General features: G+C 45.4%; 1 long non-coding RNA gene and 1 other non-coding gene across 2 annotated transcripts; both read left to right on the top strand.

Moving 5' to 3' along the window:
• Nucleotides 1–14: 14 nt before the first annotated feature.
• On the top strand, nt 15–120 carry LOC113604436 (U6 spliceosomal RNA). Its single transcript, XR_003426379.1, has one exon. It is a non-coding gene; the product is annotated as a U6 spliceosomal RNA (small nuclear RNA).
• Nucleotides 121–317: 197 nt separating this feature from the next.
• Nucleotides 318–10,150, top strand: LOC128313214 (uncharacterized). Its single transcript, XR_008293585.1, has 3 exons — nt 318–634; nt 3,416–3,491; nt 7,066–10,150. It is a non-coding gene; the product is annotated as an uncharacterized LOC128313214 (long non-coding RNA).
• The last annotated feature ends 6,908 nt before the right edge of the window (nt 10,151–17,058 follow it).

Here is a 17,058-nt window from a genome sequence, read left to right as displayed (position 1 = left end):
AGTCATCAGAAGTAGTGCTCGCTTGGCAGCACGTAGACTACAATTGGAACAATATCGAGAAGATTAGCATGGCCCCTGTGCAAGGATGATACACAAAACTTTGAAGCATTCTATATTTAAAAAAGTCAAGAGAAGTAAGACGTAAGTAAAATCAAAGAAAAAAATGAAAAAAATTCGAGTATTTTGCATAAAAATAAGGCATCAAATACAGGACAATGGGTCCACGGGGGGGCGGGGGGCACTGGCTTTCAGAAGATAAAAAGGGAAGAGTGTTTCCGATCCTTACCAAGTGTTTTTTTTTTTTTTAATTTTTTTTAATGTTTATTTCTCTTTGACAGAGCATCAATGCGGGAGGGGCAGAGAGAGAGGGAGACACAGAATCTGAAACAGGCTCCAGGCTCCCAGCTTTTGGCACAAAGCCCGACCCGGGGCTTGAACTCACAGTTGGCGGGACCATGACCTGAGCTGAAGTCAGACGCTTCACCCAGGCATCCCTGACCCTTACTAAGTTTTGATCACCGAAACATAACATGATTTCCTTGTACATGAAGTAGGCCTTCTTTCCAAGGAAGGAATGTAAGACTCCAGGCAAGGTCACCCGGGCAAGTGGACTGCTCCCTCTGCTGTCATGAAGGTAATGGCAGACCAGAACTTTAAGGGCCCACAGACCTCTCAGGTTCCTGCAAGAATGGTGCTGGGAGTAGAGGCAACAGTGAAAGAGCGGGGAGTTTTTAGAAACTGGGAGACCATCTCTGTGTTTGCAGGTGTTTTGGGAGTTGCTGCTACCCTGACTGGTCAGCTGAGAGTGGCTAGCAGATCTTGTGCAGGAGCATCTATGTGGTCCCTGTTGTTGGCTTTGCTGTTCTGAAAGGGCGGGCCTACGCCAGCCGACTCCATCTTGTTCTGTGTCCTTCACCTTGACCACACCTCCTCCCCTTGAGTAACCCCCCCCTCACCTGCCTAACTGGACTCGGACCCTTCCCCAGGACCCTTCCCCAGCCAATCGGCTGAGACCACAGCCATTACCTCACCAACTGCCCCTAGGCCCCAATAAAACCTTTGTCCTTTTGAAACTCGCTCTCTTTCCCTGGTATCTCACCGCTGCGTCGGTGCAGGTAGGGGATTGAGCTCGAGCTAGCTCGAATAAAGGCTCTTTGCTTTTGCATCGGACTCGGCTCCCTAGTGGTCTTTGGGGATCACGAATTCTGGGCATAACAGTTCAAAGAAACATGAGACTTTTCTTTTTTTAATTTTTTTAACGTTTATTTATTTTTGAGACAGAGAGAGACAGAGCATGAACAGGGGAGGGGCAGAGAGAGAGAGAGACACAGAGCCCGATGCGGGGCTCGAACTCACGGACCGAGATCATGACCTGAGCCGAAGTCGGACGCTTAACCGACTGAGCCACCCAGGCGCCCCGAGACTTTTTTTTTTTTTTAAACATTTATTTTGAGAGAGAGAAGTGAGAATGAGGGGGGAGGGGCAGAGAGAGAGAGAGAGAGAGAGAGAGAGAGAGAGAGGGAGAATCCTAAGCAGGCTCAGGGCTGGCAGCCCAGAGCCTGATGGGAGTGGGGGTGGGGTTCCAACCCAGGGATCTATGAGATCATGACCTGAGCTGAAATCAAGATTCGGAAGCTTTACCAACTGAGCTACCCAGGCGAAACAGGAGACTTTATTTTTTTTAATTTTTATTGTATTAAAAATTTTGAAGTTTATTTATTTATTTTGAGAGAGACAGAGTCAGCACAAGTGGGGGAGGGACAGAGAGAGAGGGAGACAGAGAATCCCAAGCAGGCTCCACACCATCAGCCCGGAGCCCAGACATGGGGCCTGAACCCACAAAACCGTGGTGAGATCATGACCCGAGCTGAAATCAAGAGTCGGACACTTAACCGACTGAGCCACCCAGGCGCCCCAAAACAAGAGACTTTAAAAAGGCTAAAGCATGATCTTCAGGTGCTCAATGTTTACCTTAAATATAAAACTGCCAGTTATTTTACCAGCAAAAATGGCTTTATTCTGGAATAGCAGGGAATTGCACTCCAGGACTAGCAAGCCCAGGAAAAACCACAGACTAGTCTTCAGAACAAATAAGTGGATGACTCTTGCATACAGAAGGGGGATTTGGGAAGGGTATTGATAAACAAAAAGTTCACTAGAGTAAAGGGAGTGGTAGTGGCTTCTCATTGGCTGACCTATGACTGTCTCTCTTGTCTGGGCTGTTGTGAAGAAACCATCCTTCCTCCTGCTGAGGTAGTAAAGTAGTCAAAGTAGCATCCACTTGCAAGATGGTCTCTTCCTGTTGGATAAGATACTACGGAGTGAAAGGATCCATTTAAATAGCAAAACGAAAACAGAAATAAGGCACTGTCAAAAAAACCAAAAAAACCAAAAACCCTCCCAAACTAAGATAGACTTGGCAACAAATAAGAAAAATACAAAAGAATGACAGAGAGAAAAGAAGTCGATGGAAAAACATAATGTGTTGGTTTTTTTTTTACCTTTTTTTTTGAGAGAGAGAGACACACACACAACATGAGCAGGGGGAGGGGCAGAGGGAGAGGGAGACACAGAATCCCAAGCAGGTTCCAGGTTTTGAGCTGTTAGCACAGAGCCTGACTCAGGGATCGAATCCACGAAAGGGGATATCATGACCTGGGCCGAAGCTGTACGCTTAACTGACTGAGCCACCCAGGCGCCCCATGTTCTTGAACAGAAATACGGAGAGTTATAAATATGTCAGGTCTCCATATGTTAATGTAAATTTTAATGTTATTCCAATAAAATAACAATGTCATTTATGGAATTTTCCAAGCTCATGAAATAGTTATGTGTAAAAATAAACTCGAATAGCAAGGAAACTTGAAAATAATTAAAAATGGTGGGCTAGCCTGTCAGATATTAATATTTCTTTTTTTCCTTTAGAATTATTTTATTAAATCATAGGTATACAACAGCTTCTTTACACACTCAAATTTTTTTAAAGGAAAAATATGTCTTACTACACCATGATCCTGGGTAATAGCTTTTCAAAACTTGGAGAAAAATCTTAAAAAAGGTTTCACGTGTCATCTGAGACTTACAAATTTAACATTATCAAAGAAGGAATGCTTCTACATTCTTACAAAACCACAAGAAAGAAAGAACGATTCGGGGCACCTGGGTAGTTCAGTCTGTAGAGCCTCCGACTTTGTCTGGGTTCATGATCTCATGGTTTGTGGAATTGAGCCCCACGTCAGCATGGAGCCTGCTTCGGATCCTCTGTCCCCCTGTTTCTGCCCCTCCACTTGTGCTTTTCTGTCTCTCAAAAATAACTAAGCATTAAAAAACAAAACAAAACAAATAAAAGAATCAACAATTAAAAAGCTAAGAAAGACTTTTTTTCTTTTTTTTTTTAACAATTCTTCCTCCACAGTAACGTGCTGTTATTAAACAATCCATTCACAAAATGGCTCTCTGCATCTGTCCTGGTGCCTTCTGCCATATCGGGGGTAGGTATTAACATTTCTTATAAATATTCATATTAAAACTGTCCAGTTTGGCAAGTGAGGATACAGTCATATTAATATGATTTAAATAAAATCTAGAAGTAGGTCTGGGGTGGTTAATTTTATGTATTGTATAGGGGGAGCAGAGCGGAAGGTGCAGACCCTGTGGCCCCAGGCCCAGGTCCTGGGGGAGTTTGGAGCTCCCTGAGTTCTGCCACCTGGCGACTGCAGGGTTGGGTGTCAGTGTGATGCAGGAGAATAAGGCAGTCTGGCACCCCACAACCCCGCCCGTGGGATCTGTGTGACATTCCTCAGGCACTTCTGGCTGCCCAAGAACCAAGGAAAGGGGCAAACAAATGGTTGACTGATAGAGATCAGAGTCAGGTAGGACCCGAGCCTCCATCAGTTTAGATGTTTTAGTAAATTACAAGAAAAAGGCAATCTTATCAGTAGCTTAGTCTTCAGAAACCTGTAGACTCAGTCTCTTGGAGCTCCAACTTCACCCTCTCCTCCATAGTGATGTGGGGGACAAAGGCAAGAAGGAAATTGAAGTTAAAACTAAATTTCTTTATAACCTCAGGCCATTGGCAAATACTTGAGGCTGACACAGAGTATAACATTTCTCCAGGCACTCCCTGCTTAGGTCTTAGCTTAGAGGGAAAACAACCTTAGCTTGACAATAGCAAGGCCTCAGGTATCTTTGGAGTCCTCTTTAGCATATGAAAGTCTTCTGGAGGCCTCCCTTGGGTCTTTACCTTCCCCGACTCCATAGTATGTAACAGTCACTCTTCACAATCCTAGTGAAGCTCTCTCTGCCCACGGTCCTGTCCCGGTGCTTTAATAAAATCACCTTTTTGCATCAAAGACATCTCAAGAATTCTTTCTTGGCCATCAGCTCTGAACCCCCATCATTCCCAAACACCATCATTCCTGCTGGAGGTCCTTGCCCTAGGGCTGGGCGTGGCCCTGTATGAGACTGCTTGGGTGACCCTGGCCGCCTACCTGGCCTCCCAAGAGCTGTCCTAGCTGTCCCTGGGGCCTCCACTGTGAATCAGGGCCCAGCACGGGGCGCGTAGGTGAGCAAAACCCTTTTTCTTGGCCGTCGCAATGTGAGATTAAATTCCAGACGCTCTCACAGCCAATAACAGTAATAATAATGTGTCTTATATACATATATCTGTAGTAGTGGTTCTATTTTTCTGGAGAATCGTGATGAATTTGGGCCAACAAATATTCAGTGAAATGATCATTAAGGGAAATAAAATTTTTTTTTTTTAAATGTTTATTTTTGAGTGAGAGAGACAGACAGAGTGCAAATGGGGAGGAGCAGAGAGAGAGGGAGACACAGACTCCGAAGCAGGCTCCGGGCTCCCAGCTGTCAGCACAGAGCTTAACGTGGGACTTGAACTCACCAACAGTGAGATCATTACCTGAGCCGATCAACTGACTGAGCCGCCCAGCTGCCCCTAAATTTCAAAATATTTTGGAAAAGATGACACTATTGGCGGTTTGGGGAAGCAAGCTGGGAGAAGGCATGTATTGGTATAATCTCTATGAAGATCATTTTGACAATAGCCATCAAGATGTAATATCTACATAATTTTTGATCCAGAAACTCTACTTTTCAAGATTTACACCATAGTTGTGCTTCCCTTTTATGAAATGAAGTACGTTAAAAAAATTTTTTTACCCACACTTTTTACAATAGCAAGAGATTTTATTGAGAAAAAAAGTGTTCAGCAGAAGACAATTTGTTAAATTACAGTTAACTATTCCGTAGTGGAATATTATAAAACTTCAAAAATGCATGAGGGTGTATTATATTTCAATAAAAAAATGGAAACCTAATGAGATGGTTCAGGTGAATTTTTAACACGGACTAATTTCTAAATTTTTTCTTTAAAGTTTATTGATTTATTTTGAAAGAGAGAGAGTGCAAGAGGGATAGGGGCAGGGAGAGAGGGGAGAGAGCATCCCAAGTAGGCTCTGCACTGTCTGCATTGCCTTGTTTTTCTTTTGTGTCATTTGGAATGTTGTGTTTTCTTTTTTATTTTTTTTTTACTTAAAAATATACAAACATTTACTGTAAATAAGTTACTAAAAGAATAAATGAAAAGTATTGGGCTATATATATGGCATACTTGCTTTCCCTATGTAAATGAAACATGTTGATCAGCCAGAATATGAGGTCAAAGTGTCCAATTGTCTCCCAAAGCTTCAGCCTAGCAGGTGAATTCTCATAGGTCAAAATGTTATACTGTGTCACTGGGTTACTGTTCTTCTCCAGAGATACCTGGTCCCAGCACTGTTGTTAAATTTTAGATTCCCCAGAAATGGTGTAGCTAAAGGAGAGACTTTGTTCATAATGGAAATACACCTAAGAGAAAAATGAAAGCCTCTGTCACCATTTTCAAGAATATTAGATGCATGTCCTTGAAAAGTCACTCAGTTTTTCTGAACTTCACCTGACAAATAGTACAAAATCTCTAGTAAACCTGATTATAAGAAAGTAGTGTTGGAAACATTTAATTTTGCACAGCCTTATGCACTGGGGTACATTAGTTACATTTTGGGTAACACATCCATTCGTTGTGATAACAATGTTGTCACATTCCCAGAAAGCAGCAGTTTTGAAGTTTGTTTTGTTTTGTTTTGCTTTTTACATATGTGCCTTTAAATACTGTATTAATTCTACTACATTGTGGTCAAGCATTCATTCAATGAAACATGTCTCCTGTCAAATTACATGCACGCAGCATGCACAAAAACATTTTCAAATGTGCATTTAGCATGGTTTTATTTTCGTTACATGGTGAATTTATTAAAATAACAGCTCTTGGGGCGCCTGGGTGGCACAGTCGGTTAAGCGTCCGACTTCAGCCAGGTCATGATCTCGCGGTCCGTGAGTTCGAGCCCCGCGTCAGGCTCTGGGCTGATGGCTCAGAACCTGGAGCCTGTTTCCGATTCTGTGTCTCCCTCTCTCTCTGCTCCTCCCCCGTTCATGCTCTGTCTCTCTCTGTCCCCAAAATAAATAAACGTTGAAAAAAAAATTTAAAATAACAGCTCTGAAGTTTGTACGCGAATAGCACTCGTAGAAACAACTATTGTATATTTAAATTCTGTTTTAAATGTATCGCACGGTGGTCACAGCATGGTAATGCGTGTAGAAGCTTCAACATGTTTACTTTTTTTTTTTTAAGTTTTTTTTTTTTTAATGTTTATTTATTTTTGAGACAGAGAGAGACAGCACGAGCGGGGGAGGGGCAGAGAGGGGGAGACACAGAATCCGAAACAGGCTCCAGGCTCCGAGCTGTCAGCACAGAGCCCGATGTGGGGCTCGAACTCACGGACCGCGAGATCGTGACCTGAGCCGAAGTCGGCTGCTCAACCAACTGAGCCACCCAGGCGCCCCTTCAACATGTTTACTAAGGTGAGATAAAGGTAAAGATAAACAGAGAAGGTTAGAGTCAGGGTTTGGAGTTTAGGGGTCAAGGTTGGGGTCTGGGTCTAGTGGCTAAGGGTTAGGGTCAGGGTTAAACATAACTTGTCCCCTTCCTGTTCCTCATCATCTCTCCAGGATGCACAGGACTTGCCCAGGGTCACCCGTGAGGCAGAGATCAAGCTGGACCATGGGTTTTCTACTCTCCCCACCCCCATCCTGGGCTCTAATAGAAGAATGAAGTGTCTGCTGGTTACGGTCTGTTTCAAATCCAGCCCAAACTCAGTCAAGAGCATGGAGGGCCTCAGAACTCCTGCAGGTTCCTTCTGCCCTCCTTCCCTGGGAAGGGTGCTGCTGGCCCCAATCTGCGTGGGCAGTTCCAGGTTCCAGCATAGGTCTGACCCACGAGGATACGTGGGAGACAGGTGTGGATTTATATAGCACTGGGTGCAGTGGTCTACCAACCCCTACGTGCAGCCTTCTTTCAGGCTGGTGGGGCCCTACTAGCACTGGCTGGGTCCTTTGTCCTATCCAAGCGATCAGCAGTAGACTGTCAGGTCTCAGACAGAGCAACCCTTGGCCTCTGACCACCCAGACAGGCATCTGTAGTCTTCAAGCTCAGACCAGCCTGGGTGTTGACAACCCCGGACTGTGTTCCTGGCAATTGAACAGTCCATGGGCAGTGTAGACAGTCCCACTAGATGTTTTCATTTCCAGCACTTGTGTGGTTGAGACAAGTGCCTCCTCCCTCACTTCTAGTCTCCCAAGAAAGATGATAACCCTCCAAATGTGAATGTGGCCTTGGCCACTACAGCCACACAGCAGACTGGCCCTGCAGTCCTTTGGCCTCCCAGTTGTAATGCAAACCTTTGACATGCATACTCATTAGGAGTCAAGGATATAGGACCAACTGTATCTCTCACTGACGCTGCATGGTCTCAGAGAGCCACATGCATGACCCAAGGACTGTGGCCTCCAGAAAGCCTGCAAAGTGTGGATTCCATGTTGTGGAATAATTCTTGAGCCTCTCATTGTTTCACTGAGCAATAATTTCCTTACCATCTTCACATTTGGTCTCTGCTCTTTGTAAAGGAGAGAGAAGAGACTGGAAAATGAGCTAGTTTGTTCTTTGGGGTTGGGTAATTAATGTGGCCGGGAGGCAGGTGTGACTCCTGGTCTCCCTCCTCCCAGGGACATGAGTGAGGTCTGTGTGCCCTCCGGTCTCTGAGCACAAGGATCCAATGCCCAATACAGGAGCCTTGGGTTTCCCACCAACAGCAAAGTTGCTTTTTCAGCAAGTGAAAGAGGACAGCAAGAGCACTGGATGGGCAGCTGCAGCCCCAGCCCTGAGTGAACCCCTTCCTTCCTTGGGCACGGCGGGTTCCACAGCTGCACATTCGGCCACCAGTGATGCGGAATCTGCTGTTTTCTGAACGCTTCATCTGTTCTCATGCCCAGGTTCAGCACCTCCGCTTACCTTTGGGAACTGCATTTCACTCACTTCCCATCCAAACCGCTCCAGAGGGCAGATCCCACATCCCACGTACCTCAAAGACGGGCATATAACCAATGCAGCCAACCCCGTGCTCTACCCTCTGATGGCTCCAAGGATGAGAATGTGACCCAAGCCAGGCCAAAGGCACTTAAAGCCATGACTTTTCATGGAACCCAAGAGAAAGAGAAACTTTTCCCAGGAGAATGGACAGTGAGTGGGTGTCAGCCTGGAGTTGCTGGAGGCCCCAGATACAGTGAGAGAGACTGTGCCTGTGAGTGGGGCTGCCCCAAAGGCACTTAGCAGGATGGAGTATTGGAGAGGGTCCAGGTCATACTGGGAGAGTACGAGCCCCTGGACCAGTCAGGTTCAAACCCACTCTTAACTTGCTTCTTGCAAGTATTCATTTATTTCTACCATTGAAAAATATTAACTTGTTTTACTTTAGTAAGTGTGTCCAGTCCCGTGCCATCTAAAAAGTGCTGGCTGACTCATCAGAACCAATAATTCCGGAGACTCCCTGTGCATGGTATCCTCACTGGGCGGGCCATGGTTGGGGGAGACAAAGACAGTGGGTGGGGTCAGGTCTCAGGGGAGCTCCAGAACAGCTCTTTATCCCTGTTCGTTCTCTGTCCTGGGAAAGGAAAACCCCCAGAACAATGAGAGGAGGACCATCAGGAGGAGGAGGCTCTGGATGAGCAATCGGTCTGTTTGTATTTTCCTTATTTTAGGGTACATTTTGTTAATGTGTGTTTTTACTAGGAAGCCACTCATCTCTAGCTTTCCAGTCTGATGCAGTAGGTTTCTCTTATTTGATCTTTAGTTTTGACTTTTTCTATTTTTCTACAGAATTGTCACAATTAATGAACAAATATTAATATGTTATAAGGTTTATTTTTGAGAGAAAGAGAGAGAGAGATCATGGGGGAGGGGAGAGGGAGAGTCCCAAGGAGGCTCTCAGCTGCCAGTGCATAGCCTGACAACGGGGCTCAAACCCACTAGCCATGAGATCATGACCAAGAGTCAGATGCTTAACCAACTGAGCCACCCAGGTGCTTTGATAGGTTATTATTTACTAAAACTCATACTTTATTCAGGTTCCCTCTGTTCTACTTTTTCCTGCTCCAGTGTTGCCTGCTGGGCACCACATGACATGTATCCACCACATCCCTTGAGGCTCTTTATGGCTCACATGGCTGCGACAGTCCCTCAGACTTGTCTTGCTTCAATGACCTTGGCAGTGTTGAGGAGGACTGGTCAGGTAATCCTCAGTGGGATTTACTGGGTGTTTGCCTCATGATTAGATTGGGGTTATGGGTTTTGAGGAAGCAGATCACAGAGGTAAAGTGCTCTGTCATCACTGCATATTAAAGGAACATGCTCTGGAGGCTACTTATCACTTTCTGTGTTCACTTTGGTCGCCTGGCTGAGGCAGTGCTTGTCATGCTTCCCCACTGTGAATTACTCTTTCCCATGTGCATATGATGTGTCTTCTTGAGCAGGAATACACTATGCGGAGCCCACAGTGTAGGAGAGGGGAGTTAGCTCCACCTCCTTGATGGATGGCTGAGTGTGTACATCTATTATGTGGAATTTGATAGGAGAGGTCTATTCAACCCATTTTTTAAAAAATATGAAATGTATTGTCAAATTGGTTTCCATACAACACCCACTGTTCATCCCAACAGGTGCCCTCCTCAATACCCATCACCCACCCTCCCCTCCCTCCCACCCCCCATCAACCCTCAGTTTATTCTCAGTTTAAGAGTCTCTTATTCAACCCATTTTTTTTTTAAAAAACTATGTAATCTGTTAAAAATGTAACCAAGTAATTTAAAAGATCCCATTGGAACAATTAATGAAGCAGGCAGCATCCCATCTAGTAAACAGAAAGGAGCTCTTTGAGCTGTAAGGAAGGAAAGGTTTTTAAAGGCAGAGAGGGAATTGAAAAAAAGGAGGTTACTAGCAGAAGATGCGTTGTTTTAGGCAAGGTCACCCTTCCAAGGGGACCAGAAGGGGCCATTCAGTACATTTTCCAGGTTGACTGGTTAAAGGTTATCTGGGGCGTGTGTGTGTGAAACTGCAGTTAGGTTAGGTAGTAAGTCTTGCTTTGCTGGGTCTCTGAACCCTCTGAACTCTGAAGTGACTCCACTTTTGGGACTGCAGTTTCATTTTTAACTATCTATCTACCATCTATTTATTTTTTACAGTGAGGACAGCTGGGTAGTCATTTTAGTCTGTTGGTTATACTCCAGCACTACAGTGTTTGGTGGCTGGTTCATTTCTCCTTGGCCATTGAGAGTACTTTCCATTGGCTTCTGTTTTCCTTTGACATATTTCATGTGGGGTTTTTCTTGGTACTTTCTTACTTTCTGATACTGGCTCCTATATTTAATGTCAGTCCTGGTGTCAGCAATTTCTTCAAGGATCCCTGGTTCCTTTCATTAGAGAATGTATTAAAAAACTTAAATATGGGATCTAAATGTGCTCAGTGGACAATGCAAGGAAATATATGCATATATTCCAACCTAGGTATATATACCTAATTATAAACGTTTCTATGTGGAACTGTCTGTATCTATATTAAGCTAAAGATCAGTTTTCACTGATGTCTCTAACCTGGTGATGTCTGGTGATGTCTCTAACCATATCTCATCACATGCACATTGTGATCTTCTCCCTTTGCTGGTCTGTAACTTCCCACTCCAGTAGTGAGAAACCTGGCTCCCATCATCTGCCATTTATGTAATTCATCGCTCCATTCCAGATCGCAGATGTGGTGTTTTCAGAACTGTTAGCTGCCACCCCGAGGGAAAGAACTTTATGAAATAGAGTCCACTGCTTATGTACAGTACATTTTCCCTTTTGTTCACAGATTCCATTCACTTCCAAAGTTACTTAGGTCAGCATGTTTTGCTACGTAACCATGAGCAAAACTACAGTTTTTTTTTTCATACGTTCCTAATACAGTTAGATTAATTGTCACATTCTGTACTCCATTGAAGGGGAGGAAGAAATTTTCCTCCTGCAAGATTCTTCCAGCTGGACTAAGAATTATATTGACATGAGACAGATTGAAAGGGGAAAAAAATCAAGGTGCACATGGGGGTCCCATAATGAAATTGAGACCCAAAGAAATAACAAAGGCAGGCAGTTTTTATACTTTGTGGACAAAGAGAAAGTAAACCTGTGATGAATTCACAGGACAAAGAAAACTTAACCTTGAGAGAGAGTAAGGAAGTCTAAACAGAAATTGGGCTGTGGTAGTAACTTAGTAAAAAGTAACAAGGGTTGTTTATACAGCTTTCTGGGCTCTAAATTTCCCATCTCTGGTGATGTGGGAATCTCTTTACCACCTGGTACAGGGAGATCTTCACATGGAGATTGATGTCATGCTTCCAGGGGGACAGATGGGGTCTGAGTGTTCCTCTTACGTTGGCTATCTCTTAAGTAACTTTTATTTATATGATCTATGTGCCAAAGTGGCACATTTGGGGCAGCCTGCCCTTGGGCCCTAACATCCTGTGACAATACTACATTCTAAATAACTTAAGTTTAGTGGGTTATGGTTTACCCTTTGTGATGTAAAAATGTTTGGGTTTTGACAAATGCATTTTGGCAGGTAAAAATCACTCGAATATCATCAAATACTTCAACCACCCAACCCTGATCCTTTTATCATCTCTAGTTAGGTTTAGGGTTAGGTTTAGGATTAGGGTTAGGGGTTAGGGTTAAGGTCAGGTCAGGGTCAGGTTCGGGGTTGGGGTCGGGGTTGGGGTTAGTGTTAGGGTTAGACATAGAGTTACAGTTAGGGTTAAAGTTAGGGTTTGGGATTTCAGAAGGCTTTTGGGTTTAGGGTTCCGGCTAGGTGTAAAGCCGTAAAGTTAGGATTAGTGTTCGTGTTAGGGCTATGTGTATGGTTAGGGTTAATGTTCAGGTTTGAGGGTTAGGGTTCCTGTAAAGTTTATGAGAAAGTCTATGCCAGAGGGACTCTTACTGTAAGTGCACTTAGTGGTGTCACCGAAGACGTATTCAGACCTGGGATAGTAGCTGAACGATGCTCCCTAGCCAGTCATGTCCTGACCTTCCAATTCCATTCCCAACATGAAGATCCTGAAACCTCATGTGGGCTCCTCCTATTTATGAAATATCCACCAGAGATACAGATAGGACACCAACTTCCTGTGCCGGAAGGAAGGGGCGTGGGGAAAAGCCTATATGGTCTCCAGCTTATTATTATTATTATTATTATTATTATCATATTTTGAGTTGCAGGGTCCCATTAACCCCCTTGAATAATCGATGACATAGGAAATGGTCATTATTGCTGTAACTAGTTTAGACCAAGGGATGTGGGACCTTTCTCTCCTCGGAGCTCATGGGCCTTCTGCCTGCTACCTAAATGCAGAATTGTGTTCTTTTGTCAGGTAACGAAGTGAGGAGACACTGAGTAGGAAGAGGGCGGTGTCTTCCATGAGTGTCGAGTTGGGTGGGGAGGGTCCCAGATATGGCTTCTTATTTCAGGCAAGGAATGTTATGTTCAGAGCTCCTAAATAAGGTTAAATCTCGATTCTTTTTGGATTAGAGAGGAAGAACATGAAAATGTGAGCAACAAAGCCAACGGTAGTCCATTGTTTGAATCATGCGTCCCACACTTTGTCTTGGAAACAAAAGCGATTCAAAGAGTTCGTGCCCAGTCTCCACCCAACAAAATCCTGCTGAGGCAGCAGTGGTCTTGTAGACCCTCTGCAGCAGATAAGATGAGGCCAGGTGGATGCAGGCAGGGCCAGCTGCAAGGACAGCTTCTCCGGGAGCTCCCCCAAATGGGGATCAGCCCGCACTTGGGACTTCCAGCTAATCTGGATCAGAACACTGTGCTGATGTGTCTGAGACTCAGCTGCACCTGTCAACAGGGTCTCCCAGGCTGGTATGTTTCTCCCACCAGAATTGTGAAATCTTCTGTCACCATATACATTTGGGAAATGCCAGGAGCATCTCCTCGGGCTTCAGCCCCAGCACACTGGCCAGGACCCAGCAGCAGAAGCCTAGTGCAGATATGAGTGTAAGTGGTGGGGCTACCCGTCAAGCATCTGGCAGCTTCCCCTGGAGGGAAGTGCTAACCTGCCCTATTAGCCAGGACACATGAAAATAGGGGTCCCCCACCCCTTGCCAAAGTCACCTGCCCCTGTTTGGACAATCACCTGTCTGGACAAGGAGGCCAGAACACCCTGCCTGCATGTTGGTAGTGGGGAAACCTGAGCCCTGGGGTGTCAGGGGCACAGCACCGGCTGCCAGCCACCTCTGCCCACCAGGAATGCTCCAAGCAGGGCAGGGTCTCTAACCAGACTTGATAAACAGAACATACAGACTGCGTGCTTTTTTGTGGGACTCCTGACCCTCAGAACCCTGTCTCAGAGATTCATCTGTTTCCTGGCGTGGACCCTTCCTTTTCTGCTGCTGAGTGGTGTTCTACCACGAATGCACCGGGATTCCTTTGCCTTTCTACCTTTGTCCACTTGGATGGTTCTTAATTTGAGGTTATAATAAAGCTCCTAGGAGCATTCTTGTACATGCCTTTGGTTGAACATGTGCCCTGATTTTGAGGGGTCTACACCCAGAAGAGGGACTGGCAGGTTAGAGAGCGTGTGCCTGTCTGCCTTGAGTGGTGCTGCCGAACCGATTTCCAAAGCAGCTGTACCGTTTCATGCCCCCACCAGCTGCTCCACATCCTCCCCAGCACGCGGTATTGTCAACTCTAGAATTCTGGCGGGTGAGTAGTTTTCCACGTACGTTTATTACAGCGCCAATTACACTAGAGTGTTGGGGGGAGTTCCTAACTTGGCACTCCTGTCTATTTCCCCTTCCTTAATGTAGTACACTTATAGCTGGGCCTGTGGTCACTCAGCTGGCGACTGCACGTCCCAGCTTCCCTTGCAGCTGCAAGCGCCCCGTGACTAAGTTCTGGTCAATGATATGTGACAGAGCTGATGTGTGCCACTTCCAGTCCCACTGAATCTGTGAGCATGCCCTTCCTCCCTGCAGATGCCATGCTGCCCAGGGCCGGCCTGTCCACCTCTGGCAATGTTATGATAGAAGTAAACAGGTGTCCACCTTCGTTAAGCCACTACATTTCAGGTCTCTTTATTACGGCAGCAAGCCATGCCCCCAAAGGATGCACTGTGATTGCACGTTCACCTGTGGCTCTAACACAGCGACACCTGTGCTGATTCTGTCTGTTCAGCCCCATCCTTTCGCCAGGGTGCCGTTCCCACCCAGCCCCGAGGTTCTGTGAGATGATGGGCCCACCCTGCCTGGGCGTAGGCAGGTGGCCCCGGTCTAACTGGTCATGGGTCCCCATCCTGTTTGGGGTTATAGTTTCATGGGTTGGGCATGAGACCCAACTGTAGTCCTCCCATTAGACTCTCAGTATGGTGAGAGAGTCTTTGTCATTACTGTGGATTGTGGCGGGAGAGGGAAACCAACACCCCAGCAGAACCAGAGACAATCAGACAGAGGAGAGGAGGAAGCCCAACAATGGTGTCTCAGCTCCTGGATGAGCAGCACCTTTAGATGTAAGTGATCCCAGACTGTGAGCTGAACTGCTGTCACTTGCAACTAAAAGTCCCATCTCCTTCACTAATAATAAAATAAACGTGTTTGGGAGCGATTTTACATAAGTATTGTGTTAAGTGGTAAAGTCTGGAGACACCCTTTAAAATGATAATTGTTTCTTGTTAATGTTTATTTACTTATTTTGAGAGAGGGCATAAGTAGGGGAGAGGGGCAGAGGGAGGGAAAGAATCCCAAGCATGCTCTATGCTCAGTGCATAGCCCGATTCAGGGCTCAATCCCATGACCCCGGGATCGCCACCTGAGCCAAGATTAAGAGTCAGATGCTTAACCAACTGAGCCACCCAGGCACCCATAAAATAGTAATTCTTAATCTGGAGAGGCTTTGGAGGGTCTATCCAGGTAAAATGGATGGGTGGTCCACTTATATGTGGATTCAAAAATTTTGTCTGTGAATTTTTGAAAAATCATACCGTACAGTCCCGTAAATATACTTTCTCTTCCTATGATTTCCTCAACGACATTTTCTTTTCTCTGGGTTACTTTTTCGTAAGATTTCAGCATATGATACAAACAACATGCACAATATGTACTAATGCACTGTATCAGTAAGGCTTCTGCTCAGCAGAAGTGGTTAGTGGTTAGGTTTGGGAAAGTCAGAGTTATTCATGGATTTTTTACTTCATGGGGGGTTGTTGCCCTAACCCTCACGTTGTTTAAGAACACATCAACATTGGTACATGTTACAGACCATCATTTTTGGAAGGAATAAAATTAGATGAGAGTATTTAGTAGAAAAGACCCCAAACCTGCCAAACCAGTGAGTGAATAGGCATTAGCATGAGATGCCCTGCTGACATGTAATCCTGCCCGATGTTGACATGAGGCAGACGGTTACTGTTCTTGTGTCTTTTGTGTAAGTTTTGGCAAATGTACACACCTGTGAGACCATCTCCACGATCCAGGACATTTCCTTCACCCCCAGAGTCCCCTCACATCCATTCAAAGTAAACCCCACCCCCTGCCTGCCATTTGCCAGACAAATATGCATCTGCCTTCCCTCCCTGTCCACCTGCTTTCCCTGTTCTCTGACCTTGGGGTCATGAGACGGGACAGTCTCTCTCTACAGGACATCTGAACCTCACTGTGACGTGGGGGATGTGCACCAGCAATTTGCTCGTGTCCACATGGTCTCTCGTATGCACGGTCCTACCTCTTGTTTATTCATTTACTGGTGGATGGACACTGAGTGGTTTCCATGTTTGTGATGGTTGTAAATAAATGCCTTTAACAGTGGATAGTATGAGTTTAGAAAAAACGGATGTTTATTGTTATAAGAAAGTAAATTATGCTCATACCACACATAGATATTTGAATAAAGGATAAAGAAGCAATATTTCTTCAGAGTCCCACTACTCAGCTGTAACCACCAGGCTATTTTGCTGTGTTTCTTCCCAAACTGTGCCATGTGTGTGTATGTACATAAAATCGTGATAATTGGGAAAGTAATGCAAATGTAATTTTGTTCTTGTCTTTTATTTTATTTTTTATTTTTTTCAACGTTTTTTATTTATTTTTGGGACAGAGAGAGACAGAGCATGAACGGGGGAGGGGCAGAGAGAGGGAGACACAGAATCGGAAACAGGCTCCAGGCTCCGAGCCATCAGCCCAGAGCCCGACGCGGGGCTCGAACTCACGGACCGCAAGATCGTGACCTGGCCGAAGTCGGACGCTTAGCCGACTGCGCCACCCTGGCGCCCCTGTTCTTGTCTTTTATAATGAACATGAGTGTCTTAGTGTGGGTTTTCCGGGGAAGCATAACGTATAACATTTATTAAAAGGAATTGGCTCATACAGTTATGGAGGCTGGGAGCCCCCTGACCTGCAGCCAGCCCACTGCAGACCCGGGAGCTGGTGATGTGTGTGGTGTGCATGTGTGTGTGTGTGTGTGTGTGTGTGTGGTGTATCTGTGTGTGTACTATAAGGAATTGGCTCACACACTTATGGAGGCTGGGAGTCCCCTGACCTGCAGCCAGCCTGCTGCAGACCCGGGAGCTGGTGGGGGGCGG

Source organism: Acinonyx jubatus, chromosome E2 (assembly GCF_027475565.1).
Source record: "Acinonyx jubatus isolate Ajub_Pintada_27869175 chromosome E2, VMU_Ajub_asm_v1.0, whole genome shotgun sequence".
In the NCBI taxonomy this organism is placed as follows: domain Eukaryota; kingdom Metazoa; phylum Chordata; class Mammalia; order Carnivora; family Felidae; genus Acinonyx; species Acinonyx jubatus.
Note: the sequence above shows the minus strand (reverse complement) of the source record. Positions and strands in the feature narration are given on the sequence as shown.